Source organism: Brienomyrus brachyistius, chromosome 23 (assembly GCF_023856365.1).
Source record: "Brienomyrus brachyistius isolate T26 chromosome 23, BBRACH_0.4, whole genome shotgun sequence".
Lineage (NCBI taxonomy): Eukaryota > Metazoa > Chordata > Actinopteri > Osteoglossiformes > Mormyridae > Brienomyrus > Brienomyrus brachyistius.
This window is the reverse complement of record NC_064555.1, coordinates 19,482,945-19,487,640: the sequence shown is the minus strand read 5'-3', so window position 1 is coordinate 19,487,640 and position 4,696 is coordinate 19,482,945.

The window sequence follows — 4,696 nt, the reverse complement described above, 5'->3', positions numbered from 1 at the left end:
AGTTCAACCTCCTAATCCGACGCGACAGGGAAAGAATCAGAGCTTAGTCACCGTGTATAATGGGAGAGGCTGATCAAAGAGCCGTGCAAGCCAGCGCACCTTTCTGCGCTCCTGCATTGATCTTCTCAGAGGCCTCGCTGCCTCTCTGGTACGCACTGATCCACCATCGAGCGGCCCTGAGTCCTGGCACTCTCCCTGGATCTCCCCATTCCTTTGCCGCCTTTATCACGAGCTGCTACCACCCAGCAGCAGTAGCAGCAGCATTGTTCTGCCCGGGGTCTCTGGGGGGGGGAGGGTGGTAGGAGGGCCTTCCATCAGCAGCCCACTCCAGGAAGGCAGCCAGGCGACGGTCAGGCCACCGGCCAGCAAAGAAACATAATGAAATATTCATGATGGATCTGAAACAACCTGGCAGAAAAGGGGCTGATACAGATGTTTGTGCAAACAATAAAAAAATGCATCAGTGCAAGACCAGAGTGGCGCTCCAGTGAAGCTACTTCGTTGTAGCATAATTTTGTTTCGGGAGGTTCAAACTGAGCAAATGAAAAGACATCTAAAGTGGAAGATGTCTGGGGGAAAAAAAAAATCACATCCAGCCAGCGCCATTAATTTCAGCAGAGATGACAGGAGTCACGGCTTCAGATAAGTGCATTTGTACCACAGTGAACATTATTGGAAAGTACCTCATAGATTACGCTTTATTTAGTTTTGCTATGACGATTCAAAATGGCAGTAAAATAGCAATAACATTTCCCTGAAAGTAAGAGTGACAGTTATGCCAGCAGGCTGTGACCAAACCCAGGATCCAAGCTCGTACTAAAATATAGCAGGACTGTTCATCTATATTTACGACATTTACGCACAAATGGACTCTTTCTCCCCAGAGTGACTGTATGAGACCACAATACTCTTCCATCATCCCAAATGATTTTGTCACATTCTTGGCACCGGGTGGTCTTACTCTTCTAGAAAGTTCTCCTTCCCTGTGGGCTGGGTGAAGCTGTCAGCCACAGACTGATAGAAAAAGATGGAGCAAGACCAAGTTTGAGTGTGTATTAGGATGTCAGCACTGCTACGGCAATTGTTTGAAGAGCTGCTCTAACTAAAAGCAAGGGAGGAAATTACTCAGGTAGTGGCTGGGTTCCAGCGACTTACCCAGTGCCGTTCCATCCTCCCTACTGTCGTCTTGTTCCTTACAGAGAACACCGTCACCCCTCAGAGCATCAAGTCTCACAAACATGACCACCTAATCTCACACGTGGACCAAACCTCTGGGCAACATGCTCCATGATAAAAGCGGGTAGTGCAGGAGTACAGAAGTTCCTACACATACGTGCAGTGTGGGTGGTGCCTGGCTCGTGGAGTAGGCCTCCTGTGATAAGAAGGTTGCAGGTTCAAATCTTGTCGCTGGCTGAGTGATTTCACTGTCGGGTCCTTTGGCTTTGAACCCGAGCCACTGCAGGCTCTGACTAACTCAGCCTCCTCAATTGTGTGTCCCTTTGGCTAAAACCGTCTGTTAAATAAATAAATACACATTCTTCACTGTCTAAGAAATCTTTCATACTCTGCGCTCTCAATGTACCCAAATGTCTCTAGTACTCTGATAAAATGCCTGCATTAAATTCCTTTTAAGTTCCATTTAAAGCCTTTTCATTCATCTATATTCCCTGCATTGAACTTTCTTTAATGTCCCTTTGAATTCCCTGCATTAGTTACCAATGTGAAACAAATAATTTCACTTAAGACTGTGGAAGGATTTTTCAGAGAATGGGGGGGTAGTCTGGATGGGGGCTTAGCGAGACTCACTTGTACTTTAGGCCTTAGGCAAGAAGATCAATGTCTCAATATGCTGCCCTTGTGCTGTGCTTAAGCTGCCGGTACAGAGGTTGTTTGCCTGTGCCTGCGATTTTCCCTGAGAAAGGAGCCTCCTCGGCAGTTTGCTGGATAACAAAACCTCTGCATGGGGCAAGCTGAGCTGGAGAAAGAACCAGAGAAAGCGTTTCATAAGCTTCGAGGCTGCTTTAATACATACAGGCTGAGTGTATTGCATTTAGAGAATTGATGGTGCTGGAATATGATTGTAATGAATGAGTTTAAGGCGGATTGTATCAATCACGTGTTAATTGTTCCCTTGGCAACGTAGAGTCTTAGTGTTTTTGGCAAAAGGAGTTTCAAGGATGGCGTGCCTAGTGTACGGAATGATGCAGGCGGGTTGTGCATGTGAAGGACGTTGGACATGGGGGGATGACGTAGGCCCTCCCCCGCCCAGGACATGAAGGCATGACCAAGCCTACAAAGAGACTGCAAGGGGGTGTCCCTAAGCCTATAGTTCTAAGGTATATAATCTGTCCATTTCCTTGGTTCGGAGATGGGGATAGTCTGCTGCTGTCAACACTGCAAATAAAAGACATCTTATCTTCTGAAAGAACTGTCAAGTATTTTCTTCGTCTCCCAAATTGTGTTCGGAAAGGGAGAATGATGTGGAGGATTTCCTATTCTTTCCAAGATTAATGTGGACGTCGTGAGCTGAAATTCAGAGCTTCGCTGGAATTTTTTCTTTGTTATTCAGTAGAAGGGACACACCAGTCATGACGGGAAACACCCTGCGAAAGCTGATGACAAAGTACACTTAGACACCACAACAGCATCGCAATTTATTATCATAACCCACAGTTTATTACGCATCATTTTAAAAGTAAACTGCTTATGTTATGTTTACAGCAACCCTATATTGCTTAAGTACTCACAAAGAATTTGGATAAAGGATTGGATGAAGTTCAAAATGGAAAATGCAAAGCAGTCACTACAGTAAGCATCTATTTTTATCATGTTGTTATGGTCCAAGTCTGTGGGCTGTTCTGACTTCACAGGTTGGACAGAAAAGGTAACGCTGATTTACAAGCAACCAGGTGAAAAGCAGACTGTTAGTGGTTCCAGTAAAGAGCTGAAAATACAGAACAATAACACATGGGGGGGGGAAATATAACAGTTAGTACAGCAGACTGTGGCGTGTGTTCTGCGCGCCATTATGAGGACAGGCAGTGTGCCCGTGGCCAAGAGCGTCGTTACAGCCCTGAGTATTTTAGCCCTAATGCCAGTCTTCCTTCAAAAAAAAAAAAAAAACATCAAGCCCCAGGTGAATTTGACTCAGCCCCTGATCTGTTCAGTAGCTAGAGACTTCCCTGGGTGTGGCTTTGGGGTACCAAAGGATGCAATCAGAACGAGGCGGTTCCAAGCTTCCACAATGACGCGGACCCCAATAGCGCCACAAATCACAGGCAAGGTAAGTAAAACTGTCGCAGTCAGAGATTCATTTTCATCTTTCCCCTTTTCAATTATACAAATCCCAGAATTATGGCTCAGAGAGTGTGATTCACCTAAATTCAGTGAGTTTATTTTCGGATGTGTAAATCAGTAATCAGTACATTTAGGTGAAAAGCAAAGGAATTGAAAATTCAGCGTATTTAGCAGCTGGGCCTTTTCGTATATCCCTTACCTCAGTCATCCTCCATCTGCACAGGAATGAAGGCCTGGCTAAGTGAGGCTGATATTTCAGCAGCATGATTAGAAACTGACCTAATGGCTTATTTAGATTTTCCACTAACAGGCTCAACAATAGACAAATAAAAAGTGATTATTTAAGAGATTATTTATATGCAAGTGTTACAAACGTGACTCATGTACACAGTCTACAGAGGCTTAACCAGGAGCATGGCTGCTTCGCATTTTCAGGTTTGAGGCCTCAGAATCCACTCCTGTGTGTGTGTGTGTGTAAGGGGGGAGAGAGAGAGAGAGAGAGAGAGAGAGAGATGGTTGGATCTTTCATTCCAGCACACTGTTTTTTTCTCCCACATAAAAAGACATGCAGGTAGGCTAATTGGTCAAGATGGATGAATCCATGACAGAACTTAACACACACTTTAAATTATCCAGACTAAATGATCTTGTATTATGATCCTGGAGACAATAGCTCACTTTGGAGGGATTCCACCTCTTGTGGAAGTATGCAATTAGAGCAAGATCTGGGCTATCAGCACAAAATGGATGAATGGGTCGGGACCACATGACCATTTGCAGAGAAGCTGACTGCACAGCTCTAGCCTCCGCCTGAGACACATTGTGCAGGCGTACTGAGCCTGGTGACATTCCACTGAGGTCTCATAACACGGGATTATCAGGAGAGAACGTGCAGCTCACCTCCCTGCGGGCTGCCTGGTGACATCAAAGTGTTTAAGACACCATCAATTGTGATGCAACTCAGGACTTTGAAGGGTTTGTCAAAAAAGGTCTCCCTGCACAATAGTTTTCTCCTAGCAACTAGATGATCTGGTTTCTATGGTTATAGTTCACTCTCAGAGCCTCTGTGGGACTGGATTGCGACAGAGTTCCATGCAGCATATGGGAGATGATGTTCACAGAGCACTTTGATACATTTCAGCTCTATTGCTAAGCAGGACAGTAAACGGACATAATGACTGAACAGCATATAAAGTATCAACCTTCATAATTCTTCAACCACTCATTCCAAAAGAAATCTGTTCCATGAAACATTTACTGTAACAAATTCAGTAATTTAGCCCATTTTAATTACATAATAATTGGAATAAATAGTGTTTTTACTAAAACATACACTAGGTAAAAGTGTTAACTGAAGTTCACAGGATGATATCATGGAAAGATTCATTGTCTGACTACA